This window comes from Suncus etruscus, chromosome X (genome assembly GCF_024139225.1).
Source record: "Suncus etruscus isolate mSunEtr1 chromosome X, mSunEtr1.pri.cur, whole genome shotgun sequence".
NCBI lineage: Eukaryota > Metazoa > Chordata > Mammalia > Eulipotyphla > Soricidae > Suncus > Suncus etruscus.
The window spans coordinates 57456680-57471994 of NC_064868.1; the positions used below are offsets into that span (position 1 = coordinate 57456680).

The window sequence follows — 15315 nt, forward strand, 5'->3', positions numbered from 1 at the left end:
AAGTAATATGATGTGGGGAAAGTCTATATCAAAAAATCAGAGATGGCCAGAATTTAAAGGGTAATTCCTCTCTTGTATGTTTTGTACAACTGAAATTCAGGCAGGATAAGAAATGATATCAATTTTGCAAAGCTCTTCATAACACATTCAAATTTGTAATTTGGGTCTACTAGGCATTCCTTAAGATCCATTTCTGCTTAGAAACTGAAAAAAATCAATGATTTTTAGCTTTTATGTCTTATACAATGAGATAATTGTATATGTGGACAATAAAATCTAGTTTGCTAACTATGGCAAAAGTCAAAATATCCCTGTCATCTCTTATTTTTTATTTTTCTCAGGGGCCTGACAGTACGATTTTCACTTGTAGCAGTTTTGTTCTACACTCCTTATTAAAATTATATTTGTTAATCTGCTAAATAACAAAGTGATTAATCACGAAGACAGCATGTATTCTTTTCTGACCTCTCTTGCCATGCATAACAATAGGGTTCATTTACTGTAGTTATCAAGTTGCCCTCTTCTTTTGGAGCATAGAAATCATCTGCTTCATTTTCTTGACTATCCAAAAGGTTTCCATCAAAGTGATAGAGGTTTTCTTGGAACAACACTGTAAAGTCTCAGGGAATTAAATGAGTGTAGAGTGTTCCTGACATTATAATTTGTTCTCAGTATATACTTTGAGCTCACAAATAGGAGGTTTGTTATTTGAGGGCCACACTCTGCAATATTTAGTCAGGGCTTACTCCTGATTCTACACATAGGGTTCATTCTTTGCTGTGTTCAGGGAACCATATTCAATGCCCAGGATTCTAGCTGAGGTTGAATGCAAGTCAAGCACATTACTCCTGTAAAAATAGTTTAGGATAAATAAAGGAATTTTAGAAACCACTAGTAATGTTGTAGGATGTAATCTCAGCATTGTTTATTAGGCATGCAAGTCACTTTTCCTGAAAATCTGTTTATCTTAAGTGTCTTGGGGCAGACCAAGGTGGGAAGAGAGGGGTTATAGAAGGAGCATTGAATATTGTTATTAGCATGAAGAGAGCATTTAGTTCTTTAAAACAAGTTTGATTTTATCATACCCATTAGCTTGTTTTTGGGATCATTACTACAGTTTTAAGCAGCAAAGCTGATACGTTATCCAGTTCTCAATATCTTTGTGTATAAGATATCTGCCACCTTATACATAGAAATACTGCTTTGGGGTCTGGAGAGATAGCATGGAGGTAAAGCATTTGCCCTGCATGCAGAAGGTCAGTTGTTCGAATCCCGGCATTTCATATGGTCCCCCGAGCCTGCCAGGAGTGATTTCTGAGAGTAGAGCCAGGAGTAACCCCTGAGTGCTGCCGGGTGTGACCCAAAAACAAAACAAAATACTGCCTGGTGTGTCCCCCCAAAATTTTATTGCATGTTCCTAATAGGTAAGGACAGCCTATTTTAACATAACCATACAATTATCATTTATATAAAATAAATAGTAATCTTTAATTAATATATAAGATATAGTCCCTATTAGCCTATACTTTAAAATACTGATGAAAATAAATGCAGAACCACTAAAACAAAATGTTCATTACAGTGCAAATTTAACTCATTTTCTGTTACCAAAGGTAATATGCATTTCACAATTGGGGAGACAGCCTTCTGGGTCTTTTAGCTAAAAAGTCAAACTATTTTTCTCTGGTTATTATATTACTTATCTGTGAACTGTAATAAAAGGGAAAGTAAGAATCGTAGGTGAATTCTAAAATTCTTGCCAACACTTCAGGACATATGCTTCTTCTAAGTGGTGATTTATTTAACTTCAACTTTGGGAGGCATATTGGACAACAACCATAGGTAAAAAAATAAATGTCAACCGGGATTTCATTCTACTTATCAAAATGACAACTACTTGCATGTTATCAGTTAGATTATTGCGATGCGTTTACTTAAAATAATTCTCCATGGGGCAGGAGTGGTGGCATAGCAGTAGGTCATTCATCTTCCATGTGGCTGACGCAGGACAGACCGCGGTTCGATCCCCTGGCATTCCCGGCATTCCATATGGTCCCCCAAGCCAGGAGTGATTTCTGAGAGCATAGCCAGAAGTAACCCCTGAGTGTCACTGGGTGTGGCCCAAAAACCAAAAACCAAAAAAAAAAAGTCTCCATGTGAATTAAAGATTGCAAACTTTAGTTCTGGCATTCTGGTGGCCTCAAACAATATTGTGCTAAGTAATGAAATTCAAGCATTAGTAATATTTACTATCATTGGGGAGAACTAATGTACAATATAAGTTCTTTTTCCTCTCTCCTCTCCCTTCCTCTCCCCTCCTCTCCTCTCCTCTCCTCTCCTTTTCTCTCCTCTCCCCTCCTCTCCCCTCCTCTCCCCTCCTCTCCCCTCCTCTCCCTCCCCTCCCCTCCCTCTCCCCTCCCCTCCTCCTTCCTTCCTTCCTTCCTTCCTTCCTTCCTTCTTTCTTTCTTTCTTTCTTTCTTTCTTTCTTTCTTTCTTTCTTTCTTTCTTTCTTTCTTTCTTTCTTTCTTTCTTTCTTTCTTTCTTTCTTTCTTTCTCTCCTTCCTTCCTTCCTTCCTTCCTTCCTTTCTTCCTTCCTTCCTTCCTTCCTTCCTTCCTTCCTTCCTTCCTTCCTTCCTTCCTTCCTTCCTTCCTTCCTTCCTTCCTTCCTTCCTTCCTTCCTTCCTTCCTTCCTTCCTTCCTTCCTTCCTTCCTTGTTTTTTGGGCCACCAGCAACACTTGTGGCTTACTCCTGACTCTGTGCTCAGAAATTGCTCCTGGCAGGCACGGGGGACCATATGGGATGTCAGGGTATGAACCCAGGTCCATCCGGCTTGGCCATGTGCAAGGCAAACGCCCTACTGCTGTGTTATTTCTCTGGCCTACATAAGTTCTTATGAAATCTGGCCCTACTTTCAAGATCATTGAATGTATGTAAATTAGAAGTACTTGTCTATAAATTAGAAATACTAATGATGCGTGAGCTAGGTCAAAAATTGCAAATGTTGAATCACACAAAACGAAATATTTGAGCAGGGCAGAGAGAAAATGGACAGAGTGAGGAATTATTTGAATATTTTTAATTTTTAATAATTGTCTTATTTAAGCACCATGGTTACAAAATTGTTCATTGCTGGGCTTAAGTCATACAATATATAGCAGCCTTCATTAGCACACCCTTCTCACGAGAGAGAGAGAGAGAGAAAGCGCGAGAGAGAGAGAGAGAGAGAGAGAGAGAGAGAGAGAGAGAGAGAAAGCGAGAGAAAGGCAGGCAAATTGCCTGCCCTAGAGACAGGCAAGGTGAAGGGGTATTACATATTTTAAAACCTATTGAGAAAAGGAAAAAAGTCGACCCATCCATTCATTGAATAGAAACCTTGAAATAAATCCAGAAATTCTTGACTTAAAAATGATTATGAGTTTGTTTTTCCCCTGAGAACTGTAGAGGTCAAAAAGTTCTATTTTAATGGGAAATGTTGAGAATATGCAAAAATAATTGTAGTTATCTAATCTCTGTGGTAAGAATGTTTGTGCTGTACCGTTAGGATATGCTTATAGTTATATAATATGTGGCTATATTGGATATTCCAGGAGTTATTGAAATGGAATAGAATTACACACAGTAGTTTTTTGTTCAAAAATGGAAATGTGTTAGGGGCCGGGCGGTGGCGCTGGAGGTAAGGTGCCTGCCTTGCCTGCGCTAGCCTAGGATGGACCGCGGTTCGATCCCCTGGCGTCCCATATGGTCCCCTAAGAAGCCAGGAGCAACTTCTAAGCGCATAGCCAGGAGTAACCCCTGAGCGTCACAGGGTGTGGCCCAAAAACCAAAAAAAAAAAAAAAAATGGAAATGTGTTAAATTTTTGTTAAGTACCTAAAAGAAAGATATTTAGGTACTATCACACTCTTAAAAACTATATCTAAGACACTGGGAAGAGCGTTTGACTGAGGGAACATATGAAAGAGCTATTATCATTCTCTTTTCTGTCAGACTTGAAAAGACTGTAAACATTGTACTGGTATTCTAAGAATGTAATTTTTAAAATTTGTCTTTCTGAAAACTTCATGCATTTTATTTTGGAAGCTATTAGCTTGTTTTTCAACTGAAACCTTATTTAAGTTTTTATATAGAACATTCTGATTTGCAAAGTTATTTACAGTTGTGTTTTAGACATACAATATTTCAGGACCAACTCTACACTTGTCAACCTCCCTTCCACCAATATTCCCAGAGTCCATCCCGTGCAGAGAGTCTACCTCTCACCCGAGCCTGCCATCATAACAGGCACCTTTTTTAAGTTTGGTTGTGAAAGTTTGGGTCTCTTATTGTTTTATTGTTGTTGACTCTGGCTTGGATATTTAGTTTTGTCCTTTTTTTTCTTTTGGGTTTTGGTTTTTGGGTCACGCCCGGCAGCGCTCAGGGGTTACTCCTGGCTCTACGCTCAGAAATCACTTCTGGCAGGCTCAGGGGACCTTATGGGATGCCGGGATTCGAACCACCGTCCTTCTGCATGCAAGGCAAAAGCCCTGCCTCCATGCTATCTCTCCAGCCCCAAGTTTTGTCCTTTCTTAATACCAAAAATGCACCTGAGACCCCATAGCCCGTGACTCCTATGATTTCACATGTGTCTTCTCCCACCTCAATTTCTTTCCTTCCTCTCACTATATTCTGGGGCTTAAATTGTTCTCAATAACCCCCTTTAAGTCATTGAATTACTGAAATATGTTTTAAATATCTTAAATACCTATTGATTTTTCACATGCTTTACAAAAGAAATATGTTTCTAGTTACTAATCAGTAGTGGCTAGGAGTGTTAGAATGTATAACAAAAATCATTCTTTATTTTATTTATTCTTTTGATTTTTTGGGGGGGTGGGTACACCTGGTAGCACCCAGTGGTTACTCCTGTATCTGTGCTCAGAAATCGCTCCTGACAGGTTCAGGGGTCCATATAGGATATGCTGGGGATAGAACCCAGTTTGGTTCCAGGTAGGCTACATGCAAAGCAAACTCTCTACCTGCTGTGCTATCACTCTGGTCCCATCATTCTTTATTCTTAAAGAGAAATGATTGTACATCCAGGTCAGTAACATTACACTGGATCATAAATTACTTATGGAGAATAGGAACAATATTATGAGTCTCCAAATTAGGTCACACTTTTAATTCAAATGGTAATTCCTCCATTTTATGTTTCTAATTGACTTTTGGTCTATGCACAGTGATGACATGCATACTTTCCTTGGACTGCATCATGCAGTTGACAATAGAGTTTGCTTTTAATTGAAAAAGCCCTAATGTACTTGATAATAGATGCATCTTCTGTGCTTGTTGGTGGGCTAGCATCTAGATGGCAAACATGAAAAATGAGTCCAGGGGAGTTTGTTCATAAATTAAATAATGAGGTGATTCAGAAACTACATTTTAAAATACTTTTAAATTTTAGTTCTCTTTTTTATTAAAGTTCTCTTTGCAAAGAAAAATAAAGATAGAAAAAGTCTGACAAAAAGCATCTCCTGATGCTTTTCAGTAGGTAAGTATCAAAGATCATAATTTGAGCATGAGAGATTTCCTACAGGGCTGCTCTGCTGAGAGCAAGTACAGAGGCCCCTTATCAGGCACCTATAGTAACTGGTTGTAGTGATGGCAAAATACCCTTTTGGAGTTCTTTTTTTTCTTTATATTACCTGACTGCATATCTTTTAACTTTCGTTTTCTCCATAGAAAAAAGTTAATGAACAGCACTGAGACATTAATTCATTTAGTATCATCACTAATCTATTTTTTTGTTTGGGGCCAGGCTAGGGCATTTTCAGAGATTACCTGGCTCTGTGCTCAGCAATTACTTCTGGCAGTACTTGGGGGAGAATATGGGATGCTGGGATGGAACCAGGGGCAGCCATGTACAAGGCAAATTCCCTACTCATTGTACAATTCCTCTGGACCAATTCACTAATAAATTTTTTATCAGAACCTTCCAGCAACAGATCTCTAAGGGATCCAGGATCAGCACGTTGATTAACTTACCTCGTAAAGCAATGCGACTTGGGTCCAGTGTTGTAGGGGTGAAGTTGGGGGCCTGAGTTGCTCTTGGTGTTGGTCCAGAAGTCATTGCAGTGTGGGAATGGGAATCGGGGCCCTGTTAATGGAAGGCATATGCTCTATTACTTGAGCTTTTTTCTGTGCTATTATATTAAACTTTTACATGTAAATTTCACCTTTTAAAGTGCGGGAATTCTGTGTTTTTTATTTTTACAGAGTTGTGTAAGCACCATCAAAATCAGTATTTTTATCACTCTGATAAGAAATTGTCACTTCCCATTTTTTTCCTACACTTTCCTTTCCTAGGCAACTTCTATGTTATTTATCACGTATTTCATGCATTGACTACTTGAATCTGATTATTTAATTTTTTCTCATTATTTAATATAATGTATCAATATTCTCTAGTTTACAATGTTATTAATAATGATTTCTCATGCCTTATTTTGGTATTTGGGCCATACCTAGTGGTGCTCAGAATTGCTCTGCACTCAGAAATTGCTCCTGGCAGGCTTGGGGGGGAACCGTAGAAGATGCCAGGGATTGAACCTAGGTTGTCTTGGGTCAGTCGCATGCAAGACAAGCACTCTGCTCCCCTCTCATGCATTTCTTAAGGTTTGTCTAGCTTTCAGCATGTCATTTTTATGGCTGAATCATTTCCCATTGTATGAGTGTAACACATGTGTCTGTTTATCCAATATTAATGGACTTTGAGTTGTTACCACATTTTCGCTATTTAAACATGTTGTAATGAACATTCATGCATGAACTTTCATCTGGACATCTTCTTTTATCTTCATATATCTTGCAGTGTAAGTGCTGGTTTATATAGTGACTCTGTTTAACTTTCTGAGAAACTGTAATATTTCCCCTCCAAAAAAACCTACCATTTTACTTTCTTCCCAGCAATGTATAAGACTTTTTGTTTATTCACATCTTAAACAGTAATATTTTCCTTTACAGAATTTTTATTAATAGAAATCTTAGTGGATATCAAGTAGTATTTAACTGTGCTTTTTATTTTCATTTCCCCTTATGGCTAATGATTTTGAACATCTTTTTATGTTCTATTTTAATGATCATTCTTAGATAAAAATGTTTTGTTTTTGAGCATTTCCGATGACATTCAGGGGTTACTCCTCGCTGTACACTCAGAAATAGCTCCTAGCTTGGGGGTGGGCATATGGAATTCCAGGGGATCGAACCATGGTCTGTCCTAGGTTAGCGTGCACAAGGCCCTACCTCTGCACCAGTGCTCTGGTTCCATGATAAAAGCTTATTAGAATGTTTTGCTCATAATTTAAATCAGGTGTTTTGTCTTTGTATAATGGAGCTAAAGGACTTAAAAATTAAGTGTTCTGATTTTAAAATCAGCAGTTGTATATTTCCATTGGTTTTACATATTTTAGCTGCTTTAGTCACTTTGCTAGGTGTGAATGCCAGTATAATTTGAGTGACCTTGGCTTCTCTGCTAAGAATGTAGTCCAGGAGCAGAATTTTATCATAAATGTATCAGAAATTTACCATTTAAGTCACTGACCCTTTACCTTTCTGGGACAAAGACATTTTAGTTTAAAGATCTGTATGTCTTATTTTCTTTTTACTTCAGCTGAGCTGGATTAGAAAATTGCATTCTTTTTTGTTTGTTTTTGGCATTATACTGGTATTAAGGGATAGGAAAGTAAAGACACAAGAAGTTGTGATTTTTTTTAGAAAATAAGTTTTATTGGAAACAGTATATTCATGTTGGTCATTGTGGTGGAGTAATTGGTTAAATAAATCTCTCTGTCTCAAAAAATATATCATTTGAAGCTGTGGGATACTTTGAAATTCAACTAAAACACAAAGAATATTTGCTTTATGTTCTTGTTCAGCATACTGTCCCTAAGATAATGTGTGTTAAGAAAAGCCTTTTCTCTTTGTTTTACCAGCTGATACTGGTAGTTTAAAAATAATATCTTTCAAAATGAGAAATCAGGGAACACTATGTAAAAAGTTATAAAATCCCATATAATAGATTTTCAAAAAGTTTGTTTCCTTATTGCTTAGCTCTGTGCTTTTGTGCAAGTGATTTTGCTTCTCTGTCTTTTATTTATTTTACTGGTGAAATTTATAAGATTCTAACATTTAGAAATTATGAGAACTAAAATTATTTGTTACATAAGGTCAGTGAACAAACTATTTTGCAACTGAGGATAGAGATAAGTGGATAAATAATTGGACAAGTGGTTTATTAAATATTACCTTTAATGTAGAAAGGTAAAAAAGACAGGCAAAATTGGCTATGTATCTCAAAAAATTATGAGTATTTACCTTTATTTGTTGTTGTTGTTTTGGGCCACACCCGGTGATGCTCAGGGGTTACTCCTGGCTATGCACTCAGAAATCGCTCCTGGCTTGGGAGACCATATGGGATTCCGGGGGATCAAACCGCGGTCCATCCTAGGCTAGCGTGGGCAAGGCAGACGCCTTATGGCTTGTGACACTGCTCCACCCCCCTTAAAATTTCTTAAAATCATAACTTCCTATAAACTATTTTGTAATTTTGGAATTATCTATTGCTCTTCATGTCATTTTATACTCATATATAGCTTCTGAAGCATTTATTCACTTAGAATTAATTTTACTTTTCAGAAAACTGGTCTGCAGAACTGATCTTGTCACAGTGGGTAGTTGGGCGAGTATACTCAGGTAATGGTGAATGGAAGAGGACAGTGTTGGAAAGTATGGTTTGGAAACAGTATAAGCTTCAAACTCTGTCATTAACAGTATTGTAAATCAATAAAATAATCAAATAAAATTAAAGTTCATTTGTCAGATGAGAAAACAGGCTCAAAGATATTATTGCCTTTTTTTAAAATGTTTAATATAGCAACTCAGTGATAGTTGAACTTGAGCCAAGGTCTTACTTCCAAAGTATATCTTATGTTTTGCATAGTTGGAATATATTACTTTACCAGCTTTACCATCTTGAATAAGGTCTTGCCTTGGACAATATTTTCATTTATTCCATTAGTTTGCTATAGCATTTTCATTTAATATATCAATATTTTTGTAATTTTGGTGAATATATTTATCTTCAAAAGGATAGTAAGAACTGTGGAAAGTACTGCTCAAAATTAGATGCAGATGACACTTTTTTTGTGTTTTTTTTTGGGGGGGTCACACCCGGCAGTGCTCAGAAGTTACTCCTGGCTCCATGCTCAGAAATTGCTCCTGGCAGGCACGGGGGACCATATGGGACGCTGGGATTCGAACCGATGACCTCCTGCATTAAAGGCAAATGCCTTACCTTCATGCTATCTCTCCAGCCCCCAGATGACACTTTTTAATTTTACTAGATTTTTCAGTAAAGTTTTATCAATTATATTAGAGCAATATTTAAGAAGAGTGTAGGTATCTTGAGTGAAAGAAGAAAAGTAAGAATGGGTAAAAGTTATGGTAGATGATTGTTGTGTATTATTTTTAATGCCCAGCAATTACTCCTTGGAATTTTATATCAGCAAACTTTGTGTAATAGAAAAGGTACTGTTACTGTTTTCTAACCGGAAGCTTATAAATCTGTCATCAAGGCACATAGAGGAAAATGTATGAGCTTCAGATTTCTATATAGGTATTAAAATATATTTTAATTGATTAGAGTTCACAATTATATTTAAGGAATCTTGCTCTCTTTAAAAGCAGTAAGTAAGGTGTCACCAATTCAATCATTTGTAATTTTTCATCTGTTTAGCTCCTTGCAAAATAAAATGGCAGCACTTAAGAGATTGGGAAAGTTGGGTTAGTTTCTTCTGTAAGTGGTGTCAAGGGTCATCAGTTTGTTCTTCCAGTTGGCACATGACCAATGGTATGTGTGGGTTTTATATTGTCTTTGTTTTGTCTTTGCTCAACAGTTATAACACTTAAGTCACAGACTATTGTATCAACTCCACAAGAATTCTTAATTTATCTTAAAATCTTAAGCAGATTTTGATTTTTAATTCTTAGGGGTGATTTCAATAGAAATTTAGTGCCTCATAGTCCCTAGCCAGAATTTTTAAGGACACTGACGAAATACTTTTCTTTCTAATTAAATATATATACAGTAGATTTGAGTAGCACAATTTTAAAGATTATGGTATACACAAGTTAATTATCATCAATTAACAAGTAGTAACATTCTTTGTCAACTATGATTTCAGAATAACTATGTATTTATATTGATTTTGTTAAAAGCTAATTTAATTTTATAACTTATAAAGTAGTCTTTAAAATGTTATATTTATTCTGTATAAGGGATAAATGAGTGTTTCTTTTATTTTGGTTTATGGCCACACCTGTTTTTGAATGACATTTTTCTGTCTTGGGGATAGATTCTCAATAGTGGAATTACTGGGTCACATAGCAGCTCAATTCTGAGTTTGTTGTGAATCCTTCATATTGTTTTCCATAGAGTTGGACCAGACAACATTCTATGAGCAGTTGATGAGTTTGTCTTACACACATCCTCATTAACACAGAATTTTTGATATGTGCCATTCTTTTTTGTATAATTTGATATCTCACTGTTGACTTGGTTTCCCTAGTGATAAGTGATGATGAGTATTTTTTCATGTATGTGTTGGCCTATCTTTGTCTTCCACTGAGGAGTGTCTGTTGGTTTACTCTCCCCATAATTTGAGGGTGATTTAAATTTTTTTCTGATATTTGTAAATAATTTGTATATCTGGAATATAAGTCCACTATCTGATGAATTGAGAACAAATATTTCTTCCCACTCAGTTCACTGACTTTTAGTTTAGTCGTACAAAGGTTTTTTTTTTCCCTTTGTCATACAAAAACTTTTCAGTATGATGTAGTCCCATCATTTTAATTTTGATTCTGTAGCCTTTGTCCATGGTATTGTATCTTCATGACTCATTTAATATCTAGTTATTGGCATATTTTGCCAATGTATTTTCCTCAGTGTACTTGATAGATTCAGGTCTGACTTAGAAGACTTTGATTCACTTTGAATTGCCTTTTGTGGTAGGTGATATATATGTATATATATCATAATTATATACATGTCCAGATTTAAACATATTCATTGAATTCTATCAATAACAGTTGTTGAAGAGGCTGCCTTTCTCATTTCGTGATCCAGCTACTTTGTCAAAAATAGCTGACCAGGGGCCCCAGCAATAGTAAAGTGGGTAGGGCATTTGCCTTGCATGTGGCTGATTTGGGTTTGATCCCTAACATTTCATATGCTACCTTGTGCTTATGAGGAATGTTTCATGAGCTCACAGCCAGGAATAACCAATGACTGCTACTGGGTGTGACCCAAAATAATAGTAAAAAAAGAGCTAACCATATATTTGGAAGGTTGATTTTGGATATAATTTTACACTCTTTTCCAATGTGGAACCATTTGATTTTCTTATTTTATTGCTGTAGCTAGGGCATTACTGTTAAATAGGAGTGAAGATAGTGGACATTCTTGGCTTGTTTGATCTCAGCAGGATTATTTTCAAATTTTACCATTTAGAATAATATTGGCAATGGACTATTATAGAGAGCTGTTACCATCTTGAGGAAATTTTCTTCCATCTCTATTTTATTGAGGGCTTTTTATCAAGAGTGGTGTTGCATATGGTCACAATATTTCACTGCATATGATATAATCATTTCATTTTTATCTTTGCTGTTACTGATGGAGTATATTACATTGAACGAACCATCCTTGTATCATTAGAATTATTCCTACTTGTGTGGCATATGATTTTACTGATGTGCTATTGGATTCTGCTTGTCACAATTGTGTTGAGGAATTTTCTGTCAATGCCAATCAAGGATATTGGTTTGAAACTTTCTTTTTTATCCCTCCCATAAAACTTTCTCTTTTTTGTAGGATCTCTGTCATCTTTGGTTATCAGTGTAACATTAGCTTTGTAGAAGGTTTATGGAGGGTTACTGTTTCTTTCAATATTTTAGGAAAACTTAAAGATAAATGGCAGTAAGTCTCTGACAGATTGAGAAAACTGCCTCAAACCCATTGGGACTAGGACTTTTATAACTGAAGAGATGGTAACATTTTTATTAATTCACTGTGAGATAGAAAGTTAAAAATATTGTTCAAAGCTGAGTTTCAGTCACACAGTTTTGCAACACCCATTCCTTCATAAGTGTTCATTTCCTGCCATTGATTTTCCCAATAACCCTCTTGTTTCTTCCTTAGTGTTATTTTTAATTACTATTTCAATTTAGTTGTTTGTAATTTGCCTGCTCAGGCTTTCTGCTTAACCTTCAATTAGTTTTGGTAATTTCCATGATTCTAGGGATTTGTCCAACTTTTATAATGTCTTGGATTTGGAGAGATTCTCTTGTAATTTTCCCCTTTTGTTTCTGATATGATTTATTTAAGAACTTTCTGTTTTTTGCATTGTGAGTCTAGCCAATAGTTTGTCTACTGTCCCCATCTTCCAAATAGTGGGACCAGTTGACACAATATTTCTTTTATTAATAATAATTTCTTTAATTAAACACTGTGATTACAAAATTGTTCATAGTTGGGTTTCAGGGTGGCAAGTGATCCTATGTTCTCTCCTAAGCATATATTTTTTTCTATCTCTCCTCATATTATAAGTAAATTTCTTTCAATAAAAACCTTTATTCACCAAAATGTGGGATTTATTTCTGAACCACAGACCACTGTGGAATATCAATCCCCACCTTAAAGTAAGCTTATTGTTTATTTAATATTCCCCTTGAGAAGGAAAACCTACTTCCAGGATATTTCTATTATATTTACATTCACCATTTCAATCCAATTTATATAAAATCTTCTTATTCCTCTGCCAGAGAAATGGTACAGTATGTAAGGCAATTGCCGTCCATGCATAACAGCCCAGGTCTGATTACTGGCACCATATATATATTTTCTCACCCTCACTAGAAATGATCTCTGAACACATAGCCAGAAATAAGCTCTGAGTACAGCCAGGTATGGAAAAAACCTGCCCCCAAATTCCCTTCATCAAGTGATGCACCGTTATAAGGCACTATAAACCAGTACTCCAATTGTAAAAGTCTTGGAAAGAAGATAATATTAGAACATTTCTGAGACTTTTGTAGCCACTGTAAATCATTAAACTATTTTTGAATATTTATTAGTAGACATTCTGGTAACCACTTTGGTTCTATTGTTGTATAATTAGAAATGCTTAACAGCCAAAAGTAAAAGTAATTGACTCTCAAATGTGTCAAATTATAGCTGTTAGTGGTATGCAAATTATCAAGACTAACAGAACCAGTTTATTCTTCCACCTCCATCTGCATGTATAGTTTTAAGAAAACAACTACAGCCATGTATTACATTAGAAAAGAATGCACATATAACTTGTACATTTTGAAGTATTTGCTGATCTCTAAATAATCTATTGAATTTTTCTATATTTATTAGTTTTAGTCTTTGGGATAATTCATTTGCGGTGCTCATACACTACCCCTTGCTTAGTACTTGGGGTAGTACTCAAAGCTTTCAAGGAAATGTGATGCTAGGGATTAAACCTATGATTCTAGCATGCAAAACATGCACTCCATACCATTGAGCATCTATATAGCCAGCCAATATATTGATTTTGTATTAAGATTTAAGGTAGGGGCCGGGCAGTGGCGCTAAAGGTAAGGTGCCTGTCTTGCCTGCGCTAGCCTTGGATGGACCGCGGTTCGATCCCCCAGTGTCCTATATGATCCCCCAAGCCAGGAGCAACTTCTGAGCACATAGCCAGGAGTAACCCCTGAGCGTTACCGGGTGTGGCCCAAAAACCAAAAAAAAAAAAAAAAAAAAGATTTAAGGTAGCCTACAGTTTACTGCCAAGTTTTGCCTATTTCTATAGAAACTGCCAGGCATAGGATAAGTTTGCTTCTACTATTAAGCAGAATTTATTATTAGAAGATGCATAAAAATACAAATAATACAGAAGTTAAAATAATGAGTTCTCTTGCCTATAAATATTTTATAAGTGCTCAATTTCTCTCTAACATAATTGACTTATGAAATCCTGGGGAAAAAGAGAGTTTTAAGTCTACCATGCATCCATATATTTCCCTGCTCTAAAGAGCCTTTCTTTATCAAACTACATGTTTATAGAACCATGGAAAGTTCATGGATTAGGTAGAATTTAGGACAGATTTTGTAGAATGGACTTGGACTGCAAGGCAAGGAATTAAAGATGGACATTGATATTATAGAGAAAAGTTAATCAGAAATAGGTTCTCAGGAGATTTTAATAAGGACCTATGAAGATAACATGCACAAAATTATGCTGAAAACTACAAAGAATTCTTGTTCATGCAAATGAAAGATTACTTACTTAGATTCATATAAATTTGCTTTGATTCCTCTCTTTGATACACCATGGATACAAAATTGTACATCACTGAGTTTCAATTATAGTAGGTATACTACCATTCACCAGTACACATTTTCCTTCAACAATGTCCCCAGTTTTTCTCTCCCTCCCCACTTGCCTCTGGATGAGGGTTATTACTTCTCACTCACTCACTCACTCACTCACTCACTCACTCACTCACTCACTCACTCTCTCACTCACTCACTCACTCACTCACTCACTCACTCACTCACTCACCCTCATATTTCTTTGGTTTTAAGGTCACACCCAGCAGCACTCAGGAGTTACTCCTGGCTCTGGGCTCAGAATTCACTCCTGACAGGCTTGGGGACCATATGGGTTGTTGGGATTCGATCCGGAGTCTGTCCTGTCTTGGCCATATGCAAGGCAAATGCCATCTTTACCACAGTGCTATTGCTCCAGCCGCCACTCTCATTTTTGACATTGTGTTTTACATTATTGTTTATGAAAAGGTACAGTGCATATCATTTATTTCATTTCAGCACCCAATTCTTGTCCAAAGTGATCAGTTCCAATTGTCTTTGTCATAATGTACCCTTTTCTACCCTAACAGCATTCACCCCTCTTTGTGGCAAGCTTCTTATTTTAGACAGGTCCTTCTGACCCTCATCTTTATAGTAACTGAATATTATTATCATAATATCATTTTTATATCCCACAAATGATTGAGACTATTCTACATCTACCCCTCTCACTCTGAGTCATTTTACTCAGCATAATAATCTTAAAATGTATCCATCTATAAGTAAATTTTATAACTTCACTTTTCTTAACATCTAAGCAGTTTAAATGTATCACAGTTTCTTTAGCCATTCATCTTTTATCAGGCTCTTAGATTGTTTCTAGATTCTGTACATTGTAAACAGTATTAAGATGAACAT

At 36.1% G+C, this 15315-nt stretch overlaps 1 protein-coding gene and 1 pseudogene across 1 annotated transcript in view; one reads left to right on the forward strand and one right to left on the reverse strand.

Annotated features, from left to right (window-relative positions):
• AR (androgen receptor) overlaps nt 1–15315 on the forward strand; it is a 249229-nt gene that overhangs the window by 38469 nt on the left and 195445 nt on the right. The gene's annotated exons all lie outside the window — the stretch shown is intronic.
• LOC125999368 (eukaryotic translation initiation factor 4E-like) overlaps nt 1–15315 on the reverse strand; it is a 67934-nt pseudogene that overhangs the window by 35465 nt on the left and 17154 nt on the right.